The 20770-nt window shown below is 31.7% G+C and overlaps 2 long non-coding RNA genes across 2 annotated transcripts; both read left to right on the forward strand.

The window, feature by feature from the left end:
- The first annotated feature begins 9731 nt into the window (after positions 1–9731).
- On the forward strand, positions 9732–15141 carry LOC134243586 (uncharacterized). Its single transcript, XR_009987068.1, has 3 exons — positions 9732–9916; positions 10262–10393; positions 14929–15141. It is a non-coding gene; the product is annotated as an uncharacterized LOC134243586 (long non-coding RNA).
- Positions 15142–17022: 1881 nt separating this feature from the next.
- LOC134243587 (uncharacterized) lies at positions 17023–20570 on the forward strand. Its single transcript, XR_009987069.1, has 3 exons — positions 17023–17225; positions 20201–20323; positions 20436–20570. It is a non-coding gene; the product is annotated as an uncharacterized LOC134243587 (long non-coding RNA).
- Positions 20571–20770: the final 200 nt, after the last annotated feature.

Consider the following 20770-nt stretch of genomic DNA (forward strand, 5'->3'; position numbering starts at 1 on the left):
ACAATCACGATTGTTTAATTCAATATTTAGCTTACCGTTTACGTCGATCTATAGCAGTTAATATATATTAAAGGATATTTGACCTATTTGGGAAACTGTACGCTGTCTGTTTTTTTTTTTATGTTTTTTTTTATCTTAGTTTCACTTAAAAAAAAGTCATACCAAACTTATAATAAGTATGAAAAATATTCAATAATCTAACAAAGGATACGTAAAAAATAAAAATATTCTTGACAATGCATTCATTTTGAAATCCCTCTTTGGTACAGTTGTTGCATGCACTTATACATGTACTAATAAATGATGTAATACTGTTGAATCACACTGCAAAGGGTCTAGACAGCACAGAAATGCACATTTTGTGTTATTTTCAGCAATTTGGTAAAAATTCAGATCAATGTGGGACAAGTTATTAAAATATTCTTAACAGATTTTCAGTAAATACATTGGATTAAAAACGCGATATTTCCTTTAGAATAAATTTAAAATACGATCTATGATTGTACAAACAAGATATGCAAAACATTCATCATTTTTACTTTGCTTAATTACCTATTAATTGTTACTATTTATAACAATTCAATTTCGAAGGCAAATCCGCTTTGAACTGGCCGAAAATGACTTGGATATTTCTTCTTAAAAAAAAAAACGCGCCGTTACAAATCAGGTCCTATTTTAAAACAGAAAACTTATACTAAGACCAAAACGTAATTCTGTCAAATATTTTATATAATAAAGACAGTCAGATGATACGAAAGAACCTTTATCAAAAAATCTTAAAAATAACAAAGATTATGAATTTCATTCAATGTTTTAGAATACTTGTATTTAAAGTAACACATTTTTTTTTAGATTATGAAGAATGGTTGAAGAAGGAGGAAAAATTGAACATCCCAAATCAATTTACAATAATTATCTATTAATAATATAGGGTATGATTATTCTAAGCATTTGCTAATACAACGAAATATAGCTATATGAATCTAGGCATCCGTTTTAATTCGAAAGTCTATTAAACAATACCAATCAGAAGCAGAGCTAACACGGACCTCATAAGCACCAGAGGTGCATGGCATTAGATCCAATGGAGTAATGATCATCCCTTGCTGACAGGTCACATCCGTTGTGTGTTCCTTGTCATTTGTCCTTAATAACATGTAAAAATGAATTTCTTTATTACTTGCCCCCCCCCCCTTCCTTAAAAACATCAGAAGTACATTTTTTTTTTTACTTACTCAGATAGAAAATACATTATCATGTTAAAGGATGCATCATCTGAAAATACCAGTGCTTATAAAAACTTAAACGATTGATAACTAAAAAAGTTTACTTCTTTGACAGGTATAAAAAAAAAAAAAATGGTGCTATATATGTAAAGTTTCGGATTTCATTTTGTGGCGATAGTTGCTGATATAGCACGGCAACAAAAGTGTTAAAACAAACCGTATTTTTATTTATTGACCTTTCGACCCATTATTAATAACGGTCTTCTTCATGTTTTGGGGGTTGCTTATAAAATTTTATGACGAAAACTTAAAAGCTTGTCGATATATAACGCGGAAACGAGAGAAAATTTACATTCATAAATACAGCTAGACAGAAGGACAAATAGACCGAAATTAATATCCCCCCCCCCCACACACACACAAACACATTCAGTAAAAGCGGAGGATAAAAAGATACACAATAACATAGATATACTTAAGCGCCCTGATTTTAAATATTTAAGGAATTCGATTGTAATGTAGAAGACTGCATTCGTCAGTAAACGTAAAAAATGTTAAACTGTAAAGGGCATTTTCACTTCCTGGTCTGTTTATTTTTTTAAAGAAATGTCATCTTTCATGTTTCAATTTTATAAAGAATTTACTTTCACAAATAATTCATCTAAAACGAATCGAAAAATTGTATTTTTTTTTTTTGCAAAAACAATCATAGTCCAAGCTTATTATTAAGATTTAGTGAAAAAAAAACATTTTACTTATTGTGTACATACTCATTATGCTGTTGGAAAAATACACATTTTTGGGAGGGGATTAAAAAGCCTTTAATAGACAAGGCGGGTAGCATTTTCTTTTAAAACTTTTACAGAATATCCCGTAATGATATTGACTCCATGATAATCTACTGAGCATATGTATAATAACCACCCCTTTTCTAGCCAAACTTTAACTATTACAACATTTTGTCATCGCAAATATTTTTAACCCCTCTACGTAACATCATGAAATTGTGTTATTACATAGGATGTAGGTACATGTATGATATGAAGTTTGACGAGTTCATTTGAACCTCTTCTATAATCTTTTTAAAAATATGTTCTTTCCTAAGTTGTAATTCTACGAAATTTATCGGTGACGTTTTATGTAATGACAATTTTGACGAAATTAACAATTTAAAAATATTTTTATTAATTAAAGCACAAGTTAAACATAGCGTGTATGAAGAAAGAAAAAGGGTACTGTACAATGTGAACAAAAGTGAATCAAATTGCCGAAAATATAAAGAAGTAGAATGGTTTGAACAGATATTTACCCTTGAGGCCTTAATATTTGCTTAGGGTAAGTTTACTGATTTGTACATCAAGGAATATTCTATCCTAAGGCCCTGCACAAGATTTATTTAATTTGATTTTCACAAATGGTCACATGTTTTTTTTTTAAGTTTTGATATTATATAAAAGTTTAACAAAATATTCCCTTCCAATTGAAGCGTTAAATTTGTTTCTTTATACATTACTTTTTGAGTTGAAACCTAACCTTAACAAAATTTTAAGTTTCATTTTTTAGTACCCTAGAGTTTTATTTTGTGTCTTGCATTTAATTAAGTTACTTGATTTCCATAATAAACACAACAGATATATGCACGCTTGATGACAGAGTTATACAATTTCTATTACAGAGCCAATATTTTGATAACTATTTTTGACTTGATGTAAAAAACGATTTTTTTTTTAATCTTCCTGGTTCTTACATTTTTAAAGAAGGCAACCCCAGATTTGTTTATTCTACCTTACAGATCGGTTAGGTTTAGAGAGAAAAATGAAGAGCTCTTCGATATTTCTATGTCTCCTTTTTTGTCATGTGTGTGGAATAACGGCATTTAGTAAGGTTTTATATATTTTTTCGTAATAATGTATGCCTTGAAATAATTTTCAATACGTGCAGAATACCAGTAAGACATTTTTTTCTGTAGAATAAAACAAATTAAAAATTTCAACCATAGTAATATGGATTAAGTAATTTTGTAAAAGAATGTTACACATAATGAAAAATGATACCCAAACGTTACGCTTCTTCAATTACACGAACATTATACATGGAGTACGTCAGAACTCAATTTTTTTTAATATTGTTAAGAAAAAAGCAATACATTGTACCAAGTTAAAAACAAATATTTAATGACCAAACATAAAAACAGTGGTACATGTGAGAGTTTGTGTGCGTACAAATTATCTGGTATGTAAATGAGGTTTTCATTTTACTTAGAAAAATACTTAGTATACTTCATTTTGTTGTTTTTATCGCGATTCTACGAAAACATCGTGTCCGTTTTTAGTTTCAACATTTATAACAGAGTACTAGATTTACTGCTTCTTTTTTTCAGGTGATTATGCTGTTTAGTAATAAATACGCATGTTTCCTAAAGTTTTTGTGCATTAATGAATTCATTTAAACCTAATTCTAACCTTATTCGAAATCTAATATTCAAAATAAGATTAGTTTGTCATTATGTTTACTTACATTTCAAATTATAAATATTAGATCAACTATGTTTAGAACAGATGTTTATGCATTTTTCTGTTGAATATTATCGGAGTAAATTGGTCGACACAGTAGCCTCGCTTTTGGCATATATACATGTAATCAATACAAATTATTGCGCATGTTAAATGCTTGATGACCAAGGGAGATTGAACATAGTTCAACTCCCAAAAAAGTAATATTTAAATCCTCCTGGTTGGTTTCTTTTAAAATAAGCAACCTCTTAATTTGTTCAATTCCATCTTACAAATCGAGTGGGTAAAGCAAGCAACGTGAAGAATTCTTTGACAATTTTAAGTGTACTCTCTATTTGTTAAAGCTTTTAGAATTTATAAGGACCGGGACTTTTGAGTCATAGCGATATTTACTTTTGACCGACATTTAATATGATATTAAGGTTAAACAAAATTTGGAAAATTTTAAGGTATGTCACTCGTCAACCTTTTAGAAGTTCACACAGAACCTCTTACTTCAAAACTATTTATTAAAATTCATTTTTTATGACATATTGAAATTCAACAATGTAAATTATTTAACATTCAATGAAAAAACTGCTTAAAAATCTACAAAAGAGCGAAATTTATGAGGGACTATTTTTTGTAGTGGACGGATATTTAGCAGAAAATTCTGCAAATCTGCACATTTATAAAATTCAACATCGTGGAACTTTAGCCTCGCAAACTTTTACTCGGAGAATATTTTCGTTAGGAGATTGCTAGGAATATTTAAAAAAGGTCTAAAATTCATATTTTTATAACAAGTTTTACACCTTCCCTCAACAAACTTTTCCAAAATATGAAGATCTATTAAAGGAGTCATGATAAAATTTACACCCTTTTTTGGCTGAAAATCACATATTTTGACCAATATTTCAAAATTCACATCAATGACCCAAATTTTTTGTTTCATTATTTTAAACAACTCTATCCTTGTGACTGATCAGCACTTAATTCGTAAAAAAGTTGATATAAGAAAATGTTTTATTGTTTATTTAGTTTTTTATACCCCCAAACATGTCACATTTAAGTGCAAAAAGATCACACAAAAATTTACGCGCATTAACTTGCAAGATGTTTTCAATGATAAATATTATTCAAACCATTTTACGTAAAATAAGATTATATTTATTACCAGGGTTCCATCTGATAAAATATAATAAAAGTTATACTAATTAAAAAAAGAGTTAAAATTGAAGTGCAAAAAGGCCAAATTGGTTCTACCGTACATCAGTAAGATGTACTAACTCCCTATTTTCTCTGCGATTTTGAGTTACACTATATGAGGACTTATCAAAAACGTACCTCTCAAAAAATCCTTGATTTAACAATTTCACGAGTGACATACAATAAGTGGTTTTCACAATTAATTCTTTTTTATTGCCATCCTAATTCAGAGATTCATGAAGCGGTTGTCACAATTACTACAGAATAAAAGTGTTCAGATGAACGGATGTTTCGTCTGCTCTGTAAACATTACTATCGGCTTTTTTTAAAAGTGATCATCTAAGGGATCTTCCTTAACATCTTCCTTAAGCCACAAGGAGTTGTGTAAAAATTTATAGAAAAATCTAAAAGGTTTCTCTAAAATATCGATACTGAAGAATTAAAATATTAAACAGAATTTATGAATTTATTATTTTGAACTTTCGATCTCAAAAGTAATAGGTTTGGGTAGGCCATAGGTATTTGTTATGTAAAATTTCATTTCAAACGCTTAAAATCTTCTGGAAATATCTTTTGAAAACAACAGTGTAACAGACTGACAGAGACACGGACACACAGATCAAAATTTTTTATCCACCACTCAATGAAAGCAAAGAAAAAATACCATCTAGTAAATACGATATTATAATAATAATTACTAGTATATAAAATCTGTTGCTCAAAGAGGAATACGATTCCATGGGGCCAAAAAGATAAATGGAGTAATTAAACTGATATTTCTTTATGCCTTTAATGCAGTGTTAAGCATTCATGCATCTCCAGGCAGTACAGTATGCTGATGATTAAATAAAAACATTTTAAAATTCTTTGTCCTTGATAAATCCACAAAAAGTAGAAATTCTTTATTGCTACATAAATCTACTGATTCATGGAAATGCGTTGTTAAAAAAACACGTGCGAGGCAGAACAAGTCGAGAAAATCGAGAAAAATAGTATTTGCGGTATTAAGAGCATGTAAGAATTCCAGTAAGATTCTTGGTTTTATCACGATGATTAATTTGAACGCCTTCGGTGATAATTCAAACTATATCGAAAGCCAATCAATTAATCACATGATAAAATCTAGAAATTAGACAATTATTCCTCAGTTGAATCATAACCCAGCTTCCCAAAATTTAAAAGACAAAACTGTTGAGTTTTTCTTCAAATCAAAGTAGGTCAAGGGACCGTAAAATTGGTGTATTTCTTGAAGTTTTTAAGCAGGAATTACACGTATCAAATAGCATATACTGCATGTCGACACTATAAATATTTGGAAAGAAGTTGAATTTTCAAGTACAAGGGTAACAGGGATAGTAACCGTGGAATGATGTACACCTAAAAAACCTAAATGCTTCTCAATACAAGTGCAAAATATGAAACCAATACCTTTAACAGTTGGCAAGGTATAGGGCGAAGCAAACAGGCGCCTACCACTGTTTTGCTCTGCTCTAGATCTGAAGACGATACAAAAATACATTAACCCAATACGCATATTTGGTTCTTGTTTGTAGTTTATAAGCAGGTAAGTAATGAAATATTTTTAGATAGTTTTAACAGCATAAAGACATCAGACAAAATTTCTAGTGCTCCATCAAAGTCAAATTAAATTAATATTACAGTAAATCTCGTTTGATAGAAGAAGGAATTCACGAATTTAGCGATGTTTTGGATCCCAGCAATATAAAGAACTACGAACGCTAACTCTCGATTCCCTCTACATTTTGCACCCATTTTTAAGAATATTAATGGCAATCTGGCGATAAAAATTTTTTTATTAAACAAAGAACTGTTCAATTGTTATTGATTAATTATTTTTTATCCCAGCGCTTAATTCTAATTACTCCCTAATTCCATTTCATGAGAAAAGAGGGGAAGACGATATTTTCCATTGAAATCGGATTTTCAAGTTTCAGCATATTTTGAATTAAAATTAAATAATGTTCCTTATGTTTTTATGTTTTAGGCAAATAAATTCAACACATACATGTAATTAAATACTAATAAAATATATAATGTTTTAGTTGTAAATCGCTTTGAAATTGGAGGAAATAAGCATTTTTGTCATTTTGTGCCTATTAACATATGCCCCCCCCCCCCTCCCCGTGAAACACAAAAATGTTTTGGTATGAATTTGTGAAATGACAGTTCATATTATCTGTAAAAAGGAGTTTTTGTTTCACCGCGGGGGGGGGGGGGGGGGTGGGGAGAGTCAAAATTATTTCCGTTGATTTCTTTAGCAAAAAAGCACAAGTTAAACCAAAATTATAGAGCTATCTCTCATTGTTTTCCAAAATAAGTAATTTTTATAAATATATAAATATACTTAAATTCATTTGAATATGCTAACTTTTTTTTTTTAAATTGCCCCGAGAGATAGGCAGGAGAACAATACTATTGTACTAATAACGATAAAGCGGTGCCAGTCACTTCGATATATAGCCGAGTTTTTAATTTATTGTAAACTTTTTAAAACTTGTTTATGATGTACTTCATTGATTGATTGATTGTATACTGTTTAACGTCCCTCTCCAGAATATTTCACTGATATGGAGACGTCACCATTGCCGGTGAAGGGCTGCAAATTTAGGCCTATGCTCGGCACTCAGGGCCATTGAGCAGGGAAGGATCTTTATCGTGCCACACCTGCTGTGACTCAGTTTATACGGTCTCATCCGAAGGACTGCCCAATTTAGTCGCCTTTTACGACAAGCAAGGGGGTACTGAGGACCTATTCTAACCCGGATCCCCACGGGGCATGATTTACTTGATATCCATAACTTAAATACAAAATTGAAACATAAATGTAATCGCACCATACGACAAATTCAAACTGTTCCACAGATTGAGGAACCAGAAGTTTAGTAGACTGGATATGAACGTTGTAGGCATGGTTACTGAAACGCTACTTGTCTGATAGTTTTGTTGTGATTTCAATGTAACTTGGCAAACCCATGGACTATACAACGATACTTTATTTAAAAACTCTTTTTTTCGTTTCGATGAACAATTAATTAATATTTATTACTTTTACTGTAAGTCATACGAACCTTGAAAGAAATAATAAATTGTTAATTTTTTTGTTCTCATAAGATATAAATATTGTTCAACTTTGGTTCTTATTAGGTAATGTAGCGATTGGAAGGACGGTATCAGGCTACCGTTATGACCTTGGTGAACACACTTACTTCAATACTGAAAATTTTACCAACGGAGATGGATTTGAGAGCTGTAAACGTTTTAATGGCTACTATTTTCATTTTAACATCAACCTTCAAAGGACATACAACATTAAGTCGTCGAGGATTATATTCAAAGGTATTTATTTACCTTCTTAACAGGTCAACTGTGTACAAACACATTTTTACGTGTATGCAGTTCTAAAGCACAAGTACCTGTGATATGGAACCCCCCACCCCATCCCGTTCTATTTTGTTTCTTTTTAAATCTATGATCAAGTCATCTTTCTACTATTTGTGTATTCTTTAGTATGCACTATACATATGGAGAAATGACGTGCAATTTATTCATGAGGTTGCTCCCACGTGATTTACTTCTCATTTATATTCATAAGATCCTGCAAAAATTCAAACTATACCATTTCTTTAATTATTTAATATAAAAACATGCAAGACTCTAATGATTTATTTAAATTTCTTTAAGCACTCGACATATCTAAATGGTTAGAATTTAGCGTTATCGTCAGTTGGCAATTTATGATACCATATGTTTCAATAATTAGTAGGTCAGGCAAATGCAAAAAATTGCCGTTTTTAATTTTGAAAGGCGGTCGTAACTCTTCATACAATTTTATAACAGCAATATTTTCTAAAAATAGACCTTCGGTTGCATCTATAAATCGGCGGAAGAACTCTGTCATCATGCAATAAACACCAAAAATGACAAAAACACTAATTCAGTTCTCTTTTCTTCAATAAAACAATGTACTCTCGCTTAGAATTTTCAAATCAAAAAGGCGGTCGCAACTTTCACTTTGGTATCAACATTATTGATATTTCCGGTATAGGATATAAAGAAAAAACAAAAGATCGGCGGAAGAACTTTATCCGAAATAGTTAGAATATAAAATTTAGCAATTTTTTGTAAGTTCTCTTTATAATCCTTTATAGAATCTGCCGCCATTATAGCTCCAATATGGTGAATATGTAAATGAGCAGAATGAACACCATTTCTCCATATGATGAAATTTAGCTCTTTCGTTTCTATAACCTCATTTTCAATATATCGTTTTCGACTGTAAAAGAACCAAAGGCTAGAACCTTTTTTCTCGTTTTCTGTCTCACCTAGCTTAAACATCCCGTGACTATTTATCTAAAGCATTAGAAAACAGACATGTATAAATCAATGAATTTGATATACCTTTTTTTATATTTCCATTAAATTTTTAATTGCCCCCAATTTGTAAATATTTCGATTGAAACATCAGATTATGATGTGGATCAGACTCTATATTGCAAGAGCCTGCGTTACAAACAACAAAATTTTAAAGTACAAATCTGACGCATCAAGACTACATGTATATGCATGTAAATCTGCATCTACCAAGGAACACAATTCCCAGTTAAAAGTTTATCCCATTTTTTTAACATACCAAATAGCTAACAAAAGAAATTTAGTCGAAGAATTAAAAAAAAAACTCTTTTGTTAACGTTTTTTAAAAATTCTTTCTGTTTTTAATATTGTTACCTATAAACTTAAAAAAAGATGTTCAATGTTCACTTACAGGAAATTTTTCTACAAACGGAACGAATTTTCTTTACTACGATAACGCATATGATTGGCCATATGACGTCTATGATACATTTAGATCAGACGTTCCACAAACAGTAGACTTTGATATTCAACGCACAGGATCAATCATTTACTTTTATATATGGTTTGATTCTACAAATCCTTTCGAATTTGATCTATGTGAGATAGAAATAATTGGTGAGTTGAAAGACATCGCGGCTGATGTTTTTTTTTCTTGTCAACTTGAAAAGCACTTAATTATCACACTTCCTTAGATATAATCTTCATTGAAATACCTTATACAGTGGACCCTCATTTATCCGGACGCTTTGGTTAACAGTCAATTTGTCTGGATATGTGAAGCGTCCGGATACCTGAAATACCAGTCTAACAAGACAAAATAACATTTTAAAAAATCCGTTCCGATGAAAAATCGTCCGGATACTGAAGCATCCGGTTATCTGGCATCCGGATATCTGAAGGTCCACTGTAAATAGTTTAATTTTGAGAGGACTGCTTTAAATTTTAAGTCTTTATTTACAGGTTGTGAAGCTGACCGTTATGGTGAGGACTGTCTGCCCTGTAATAAGTCTGAGAATTGTGAAGTTTGTGACGTTAACAATGGAGCATGCTATGTCTGCAGAGAAGGTTACACTGGACCTAACTGTACTCTGAGTATATATTCCTACGTGTCTCTCTTCTAACATGTAATTGCGATCCATTGTACAAAAAGCATAAATATCGAAAGTGTTATATTCAGACCTGCCTACCCTTTTCGTTTCAAGGGTGTAATTTCAGAAAATTTTTGGTGGAATTTCAGAGGTAAAAGCGTAATCAATCATGTTTTCCTCCTTTGTTGTTTTACAATAATACTTTCTTTCTTTCAAACCCACCGAAATTGTACATTACGAGTACCTAACAAACCTGGCATAAACTTTTGTTTTTCGAATCATCTATTGACAAGAAAGTGTTGTAAAATATCAGTATCCTATATTACACTCAAATTAACCGCACAACCTTAATGAAGCATTTGGTCATTTTGTATCAAATCACTTAATTGAAGGCTTGCATTTGCATTTTTATACAAATTGTACATAACACTTATTTTTCTTTTCAACACTCACATTTCTCTATCTTGTTCACAACAATGTTAAAGCAATGTTAAAATTGAGCATTGAAATGGATGTTCTTATTGCAATGTCATTTAATAGTTAACGTAAGTAGTGCCTTCGCGTGTTCTTCGTCGCCCGCGTGGCGCAGTGGTAAGAGCGTCTGCTCTAGAGTCGCGAAGTAAGGAGTCATCCCGAATCTTTGCCATACCGGTTTACATGTAAGTATTAGATATATAACGTTAGTTATCAAACTGGTCCTCCATTTATTACTTTAAGAAGGATATGGAGATAATGAACAGTATTAATTCTCAAAGTCCATTACACAATATACAAAATCACAGCAGAGCAAACACGGACCTCCGAAACATCAGAGGTGGGATCAGGTGCAATGGAGGAGTGAGCATCCCCTGCAGACCGGTCACAACCGCCGTGTGCTCGTTGTCATGATCAGGAAATAACGGAAAAAATCCGTCGTCAATTCAGTGTTTAATTAATGGACTAACAAATGGTATGAAAAACGTCAGACAGCGTTTGACTCAATGATAAATTGTATTTGCTGACAAGGTCATTGTATCGACCATAGAACTTACGAAATGATGCATTTAAACTTTTAACTAGAACTTCTCATATCATATCAGCAGGTCGTACTTTGACTCTTAAATTTAGACGATTATAATGGATTTAAACCGAAATATCCAAAGCGTAATGTATATCTATATTTACATTTGCATATATCTTTCTTAGATGAACCTTTTGAAGAAAAAATACGTTCAATTCTGTGATTTTGGGGTCAAAGGTCATAGCGCGATCGGATCACAGAGCGATGTTATATTTCCACCAAACAACTTCTAAGTTATTGCATGTCACTACATAGCAATACGTTGGCCCGTTCGTGTAATAAATACAATTTAACTCGAATGCGTTTCAAATGTAATTATAAGTAAATAACAACAATGTTAAAAACTTCACTGGGAAATGAACTTTTACTTGGTCCGTGATCAAATCTACTGAGAAGTCCTTCGGGCTTCACAGGATTTAATCACGTGACCAACTAAAAGTTCATTTCCCAGAGAACTTTAAACATTGTTGTTTATTTCTTAATTATCGCGATTTTGAGTTAAATATTTGTAAGGCTTAAAAAAAACATAAATTATATAGCACCCCTCATAAACAATAATTATTTGACGAAATAATGCTATATATAATGGGTTCTGAATGGACGATCTCATTACTGATTGAAGGGGTTAATGGTTATTACCGACTGCAAAACATCGATGGATCTCTCCAGTTTGCTTTATTTGAAATGAGTAATTAACCCAAAAGTTTTTTTTACATCCCTTTAAATTATTAATTAAAAAAATCAATGAAATTAATAAACCAATCAATATTTTTCAATTCCTATAATTTGTACAGTTTTTAGGTCACCTGAGTGTGACCTATTGCTTTCTGTTTTCGTCCCTCGTCGGACTTCTTGCTAAACATACTCATACTCATATTCAAACAATGCTAGAAATTCCAAAAGTACGGCACAATGACCATCTTTTTATTTTACACATTCTGATCACCCAAGATGCATCAACTGAACAGGCCCCAAGAATATAAACCGAGAACAGACTTAAGTCAAAATTTCAAACTATTATAACTTTTTAAAATAATTTTAATATTGGAACAAAAGTTTTATCATATATTTGAACTGTAATATTACACAATATTGCAAATTTTCAATTTAAAGCAAATTCATTCAATAAAACGCAAGATATTAAACATCAAATTATTGACTCAAATCTGTTCTCAGTTTATGGTCTTGGAACCAGTTTTGTAGCTTAAAAATATCTGAAACGTTTTAAGACGTTTTAAGATTTCCAATAAAAATTCAAAAGTCGGTCACCGTGACCTACATTTCAGTTTACTTCCTCTGAATACCCAAGATGAATGAGCAGACAAAGTTTGATAATGCTAGCCAGATAGGAATGAAGATAATATTATTTCAATATAGCCATGAAATACTATAATTAGGACCTCCTTATTCATTGAAATTTTTTTAGGATTCAAGATGCATTAAACTGGCAAAAATCGATGATTCTAAGCAATTCAGGACCTGAAATATCTGAAAAGTATACAGTTATTGACTGAGTTTGAGGCAACATATGATTTGATGGACCTGTAGGTGAAAATGTCCGAACTCCAGTCTAGAACTGTTTTCTTATACCCGTCAGTGCTCACTGAAGATTTAATCAATAAATACACACTGTATTATCAATTTCTTTAAATGGAAAATTAAAGCTTAATCAGTAAATATGAAACAATACCTGAGAAGGAACAAAGTTAATTACATTTTTTATTATATCACAAAAGTTATTTATCACAAAGCATACTCTTCCCTTCTTCATTACCTTGCTGGTAGCAACAAGTCTTGCAGCTCTTACGTTCGGCTATTTCCGTGTCGCCGATATTGAACGAAAATTAATTACTTGTGACGTAGCAGTGACGTTGCGGTCTAACATTTCATAAGTTGGACTGGCAGGCCAGTCAACATTGAAATTGTTAGACCGCGATGTAATAAGCATTTCTTTTGTTTGACTTTTAATAGTAATAAATATACAGAAAGCTATTTATAAGGGTATACATGTAACAAAGCCATAGATTTTATTTTCAAAATAGATCTCATTGACCTACTATTTGTTAGACATTTTCAAAGGACATAATATACAACAATTGACAAAAATTTTAAATTCTGGGCCTGTCAAGGCGGTGTGTGTAAATAATAAATTTTCTAGATAATATCATGTTTGTAACCTAAAGAAAATTGCTACGAAAGTAACAGGAATAATGAAGAGTAATTTTTTTTTACATAAACAAGAAAATGAAGTGACGTTGAGGAACATTTATGAGACGGCGAGAACAAAAATCGAATATTAACGCCATAACTTGAAACACGGCTATAATTTTCATGTTCTATTCATTTTCCCTGCAGAAGATGCACACGCTGAAAGGAAATTAGGTATATCTAAAAAAATCGAGATCAAAGTTAACTGTCTGTTTATGGGTACAATCGAATAATTTTTTTATAGACTTAATCCCTCTGGACTTAGAAAAATAACACTAATTATAGCCATTTAAGTTCATTTTTATCGCATGTTTATATGTCCGGGGAATGAAGGTCAAGTTCTAGTACATGACTTTAGACAACTTTTTCGGTGCTTGAACCATTATGACGCAATAATCAATTTTTAAACTTTGTTTTCCCAATTTTACGACTCAAGTTGCGCAGTGGTCAGAGCATCTGCTCTAGTGTCGCGAAATTAGAAGTTAATCCTTACGTCGCAGGTTTGAATCCCATTGCGGGTCGTGGAGACCGGTCCTTCGAATTAGACCGTATAAACCAAGGTCTCGCATCGCAGTAAGTGCTGGCAATAAAAAGATTTCTTCCTACTCAATGGCCCTGAGTGCCAAGTTTAGGATAAAATGTGCAAATCAATGGAGTATCCATATAAGTGAAAATTTCCTGAGAGAGACTTTAAACAAGATAAAGTCAATCAAATTGAATTTTGCAGAAAACACGGTATTTTGCAATCATATAAAAAGAATCCCGATATATATACTAGATTAGATTCCCATTATTAAATTAAATATAATTTAAAGAAGAGACCAAAAACATTAATAGTACCATTTAGTTAAAGTTGTTAGGCACACTAACTTTAGATACATTTCCTTAGGTCCCATATCCTTAACTTTTTGTTTTTATTTTAAATGACAGTTCAATATATGATTTTCATCTTGTTTAAGTGCATATTATGCCCCGAACAACTTATTTGATCAAGCAAAGCATCATTGAAGGCATTCATATATCAAATTTAATAAATCTGTATGCACCTTTCATTTACTAGATCTCGACCTTAAATGTTTCACAAACAACTTTTGTTAATACAAAGTTTTCACGAAATTTCTACAGAGCAACGACAAAAGACATTACAGATACTGTTAGATGTATAGGAATAGGACCCCCCATGAGTGTCTCAGGAGACTTAATATAATAAGAAGTACATATACTACATGTATATAGCTTTCACATTTCTGTTTGTTTACGCTTTATTGTAGATAATGAAAATGTCGTATTACAAAGCTATACTTTGCTGTATTCCTCGGATAAATTTCCGTACTATATACCTTCCTATCGTCTGTTTGATGGATCCACTACATAGCCCAGCTGCATTGATTTTACCTCTTCTTCGACCGAAAAGACGTATTACTTGAACATTTACTCGATGAGTTTATGGAATTTAATTCGCAACATCAAAGACATACGTTTTTATTTCAATAATAAAGGTAAGGAATATTTTTATCAAATAATGCATGTATCACATTTCCGTTGATACTATACTTTATTTTTGATGAATTATTATCATGGTAAAATATTTAAGGTATCCAAGCTACCGTATGAAAGGCCTGACTATTCTCATTACTCTTTATTGCTGCACATGGTTTTATGGAAATAAGAAACAAGTTCAATATAAATAAATGTTAAGCAATCCCTCAAAATAATTCTATTTATCGTTCCTATATATTTATTTGGAATATTTATACTGTTTGATTAAGCAGATCCAATAAGATAATTATGAATGTACGAGGGCTGTCCGTTAAGTTCGTGGACCAGCTTAAAATCTAATAAAAGATGTGTCATTGATATTTATTACTGACATATTTCTAATCCTTTACTAAATGCGAATTGAAAAATGTAAAAATCCAATTTCAAATGTTTTATTACAATTATGGGTACATAATTAGTCTTGGAATGGAGACCCGGAGCACAGCAAAATTTTAATTTAAAAAAAATGTTTATCTCTTTATAAATTTCAATTTTATTTTATAAAATTCTGCGGAAATCTGAAAAAAAAATTACATTATGAGTTAGACAGAAGCTATTACGTCAAACCTGCAAAATTTGAACGTTCAAAGTTTCAAAACGGCTAAGCAATCAAAGTTAGAACATATTAAGACAGGATCGAAATTGTTTTAAAAAAAGACGTTTTCGGAATAGGTGGAGCAGTGAACAGTGATAAAATTCTGCGTAAACATTGGTAAAACACCTACAGAGACCAAAACAGTCTGTGAACAATCGGTAAAACATAGTAAAAGAAGTCGTTCACTAGTATTTCAGTGGCATATGATATTTTTGGACGGAATGAACAGTTTACGGGATGACATGCGTGAAGGAAAACCATCATTCCGAGATTGCAGTGCTTAAAAAAAAATGAATTTCTTAACGTGATCATGACTTTGCCGTATTTCAGTAAACAAAATCGTTTTTGCACGGACAGTGGTAAGATGGTTGCAGGATATATGAGACAGACATTGTTATGTATTATTTTACGAATGAAATTTGAACATTTTGCGCATCTTTTTTTTAATTAAACTTTTCAAAACGACATAAGCAATTATTTAGTTAAATGCTGACTATGTTGAGAAAAGTAACATGTGCTCGTATGTAGCTTTTGACGTCGGGTAACGTCAAGATTTTCCGTTTTGGTGCTCCGGGTAGCAGTGTGTGTCTATTTTGTATCTGCTAAAAATATAACTATTTCTGCTTTCAAATTTATAAAATGAAACATGAATTTTATGAAAATAATAGCTTCATATATTTTTTTCAATGTTTGTCAGTAATTATCAATGTTGTCTACGAACTTTACGGACAGCCATCGTAGATTAAACAAAGAATGCAACCTTTATTGTTCTTTGTATTTTTTGGTATGGTATAAAACTTCAATTGTCTTTAAATATATGTTAGAAATATCTTCTTCTTTCTAAAATCCGAAATAAAAAATAAATTAGTTAGTTCTATTGCTTTCATATATCATGTATGTGTTTTGAAGAAAACCTTCACTCTGACACCAACATTTTTGCATTCCCTTTTCTTTGGTGTTGCAGATGTTTGAAAACTTTAATATTGGCCATTACTTTTAATATTTGGTAAACGGGCTTTCATTCTTTTTTTTTGGGGGGGGGGGGGGGGGGGGATCTTAAGTTGGAAAAAGCAAGGAAATTTTTCTTCATATGATTCACTATACAGGTATAGTAACTATGTAAAGAATTTTTTTTGTTCGTCTATTTATGTGTTTTCATGTCCAATTCATGAGCTTATTTTTTTTATATATCTATGCTTTTATGTATTTTCACAGGGACATCCGTTATACGATTCCAATATACCTTTTGTCGAGGTTGTTTATCAGAAGATCAACTAAGTGGAGAAGAAGAGATACCTGCCTCGTCATCAACTGTTATAAAAATACCGTTTCTTAAACAACTCTCTTATCTATATCTTTCGTTCAGTTTTTCTGTTGAAGACCTGACAAATATCAACAGGTCTTCACTTTCATTCTGCGAAGTAGAAATGTATGGTAAGTGATCATATAATGAAGCATAAAGTCTGTCTATTTTAATGGAACGATCTGCACAAATACGAGGGGTATTCAATAAATAATATCATTAACTCGATGACATGTTACATAGATATCATATGACATTAAAAGCTTGACTTTCTCTCATTATTAAATCTTTGATGGACTGACAGTTTATGTGACCAGTTTTTATCACATAGTTTCTTTGTGACTCGAGACAATGCATTAAAAATGAACGTTAAAGAATCAGTAAACTAGAGTGAAATTAAACGCTTCATTAAAGCTGCTGTAAAACTTGATTAGAATCTCAAATAAATATTTACTGAAATTTTCTGAAATATAGCAAGCAATGTCTGATTTATTCAAACATAAGCAGGGAGAATTCAATGAACTAAAATGATAAAATGGGCGTCAAAAATTCGTACTGTCCTTGGCTACAAGGACTTAAAACAACCAATGTAATGTTCGGGAAAATTCAACAAATTATCACTGACTATGTTTGATTGACTTTGAGACACACAGCAAATTTGATATGCTTCATTTTTGGGGTAGTTCACAATGTTTTAAAGAAATGTTCAACAGTAAAAAGAGCGTAATACTCAAAGGTCACCCTATGTTTTGAAAAATGAGTGAAAATGACAGCGTGTAAGAAGATCTAAATAATTACGTTAAAAAAATTTAAAATTGTACTTATCCACGTTTAACTTTAATTCAAGCAGATAATGAAACTTGAATCCATTCCTTTAAACCTTCAAAACAAACTAACATTAATAAGATGCACTTGACAAAACAGCAAAGACCTGAGAAGAGCAAAGAATTGCTAGAGCACAAATCAGGTTTATATGCTATCTTCTTAAATCTTAGTTCTCTTGTTTTTCAAATTCTTATTCTGGGAGGCAATTCAATTTCTGGAGGAGGATTGAAAGCAAAATTTTCGCAAAAAAAAAAAAAAACGGAAGGTTTAAGAGAGGAAGGAACTAGAATCAGGAATCCTCTACATTAAATTTCTTCAGGACAGCGTCCAAACCCACAAGCCATGATGAGTACAGGAGTTTTGGGGTTGAACGGAAACTTAATGTTTTTTCCCAGGAACAATATTCACTATATCTTTCAACTACTGACTTGTTTTATTTCCTAAACTTGAAAAAAAACCTTTCAGAAAGTAAAAACAAGTACAGGAAATCATAGGATCTACCATATTCCAGTATACAAGGGTCATACTCAAAAATCTGAATGTGTTCTAAAAACAATCAGAAATTGAATAAAGTTGTTACAGTCATATATTTTGATTACAAGAGAATATCTAATTGAAATCATCAAGACTAAAGTATTGAAAGGCCTTTTCTGTTTCTTTCCAAGCACCAATGACATTATTTATTGAACGGTCCTCGTATAACAATTTATGTTTACTGTGAATCATACATTTTCGTGGGGTATAATTTTGGGTGTTTCGAGGAATAAAACACCCACTGATTTCATGTCCACCATGAAACGTAAATTTTTTCATTGCTATTCAACAATTCTTCATCCATGATATCAAATCCACATGAACCTATGGTTTTTCTTCAAACCAATAAAACATCACCAAATGAAAATGAGAGATTTAATAGTATTATTGAAACTTGCATTTTCAATATTCAAGACTTGCTGTGGACAATTATGAAGTATTTGAAATTATTTTAAGATAGGCCCTAGTACATTTAGAAAATAGTTATTAAAGTTAAGTTTTTGTCTTGATTAATATTTACAGATACTTTGCGTACAGTAGATCACTAAATTTTCGCATGACATTATAAGCAAGACATAATTTTCACGATCTATTGTTTTTCCTCTGTATAAAAATCGTAAGGAATACTTTTAAACGCGAGAATGAAATCTTGGCGAGCTAATTGTCTCGCCTTATTACTCGAAAAGAAATTTCTCGACTAAAAAAAGATTCACCCCACAAAAAGCATAGACAATTAACATTTTCATGAAATATTGCGTAACGCACTATTGAACCCACTTCTACCAATAAAAATAAGATTTTTTTGTTTCATGACAATTAATAATTTTATGCGGCGTTTATCCAAATTATCAGGCAATCCAATCGATTTATCATGAATCTCTGAAATCAGATAGTTATTCCTTTAACAAATCTGCTGACTGTTGGTTTTAGAAATTTGTTTTGCGTCATTTATGTAATGGCATATCTGCTAGCCCTCTCGAGCGCTAGCAACTACGTTAGTCCATATGTCTGAAATACGCATGCTCGGCTTCACGGTCGGGCATTCTGGGAAAACTTCACAGTCTAGCTCTCAGTGAATACTACCATAGATAGACTGTACGATGACAATTTCGTTGTGTCATTAAATAACACTGGCCTTTTCTTTTTGTTTCTGAGTTTGTTTCTTTATTGTGTAAATTACACTTTAACGTAAAACTACACTGGTAAAACTTAGGTCATATAATGCCAAGATTCTAGACATCTAGATTGCAAGTTATGCCACCTTCCTGGATAATGCCGTCCTCATACAAGATCTCTTTTTTTTCTTTACAGAGTTTGTTGGCAAGACACAATAAGCGATTGATACAATGCATTTCTCTGGATGAGACCGTATAAACCGAGGCCCCGTGTCACAGCAGGTGTGGCACGATAAAGATCCCTCACTGCTCAATGGCCCTAAGTGCCGAGCATAGGTCTAAATTTGCAGCCCTTCACCGGCAATGGTGACGTCTCCATATCAGTGAAATATTCTGGAGAGGGACGTTAAACAGTATACAATCAATCAATCAATCAATCTACTCTATTATGATTTTAATACAATAAATCACAAAAACTTATAAATCTAACGATCAGCCTCCAGACTTATTTAATATTTAAGAATTCAGCAAAATTAATTAGTTGATTACGAACCTTCCTTCTGCTTTTAAAAATTGCTACGACGCTAGCACACCTAGATATTTTTAATAAGATAAACTTGTTATTTGATTAGGATGCCCTAGGAATCATTACGGTAGCCCTTGCAGACCGTGTTTTTCAAATTGTGACGGATGTAACGCTATTGACGGATCTTGTATTTGCCAAGCTGGTTATACCGGTGAAAACTGTACAGATGGTAAATGTTCATATTGTTACATATATTTAAAAGAAATTAATATAAATATAAATAAAAAAAAAATTGCTGTAGTTGACAGTAATAACAGTGTGTCTTACTTTAAATATTGCAGTATGTTTGAACAACACCTATGGTGCTAACTGTGTGCACAGCTGTGGACATTGTTACAATGATACTTGCCATCACGTGACCGGGCATTGTTTACTCGGTTGTAATGATGGTTGGACATCAAGCAAGTGCAATCAAGGTTAGTGTTGAAAACAATTTTCCCTTGTTATAAAGAATTGAGGATTAACTAGATTTTTCACTTTTTCGACATCCATTTCTTTCAAAAAATAACAGGATAAGCAAGAAATAAAAATTGAATAGCATTTCACTAAAGATATAAAAATAAAATCATTTTATTTCTAAGCTATTGAAACTTCGAATTTCTTCTCGGGTTTCATT

Source organism: Saccostrea cucullata, unplaced genomic scaffold (assembly GCF_032062105.1).
Source record: "Saccostrea cucullata isolate Sc308-1 unplaced genomic scaffold, CSIRO_AGI_Scuc_v1 ctg6437, whole genome shotgun sequence".
NCBI classification, from domain to species: domain Eukaryota; kingdom Metazoa; phylum Mollusca; class Bivalvia; order Ostreida; family Ostreidae; genus Saccostrea; species Saccostrea cuccullata.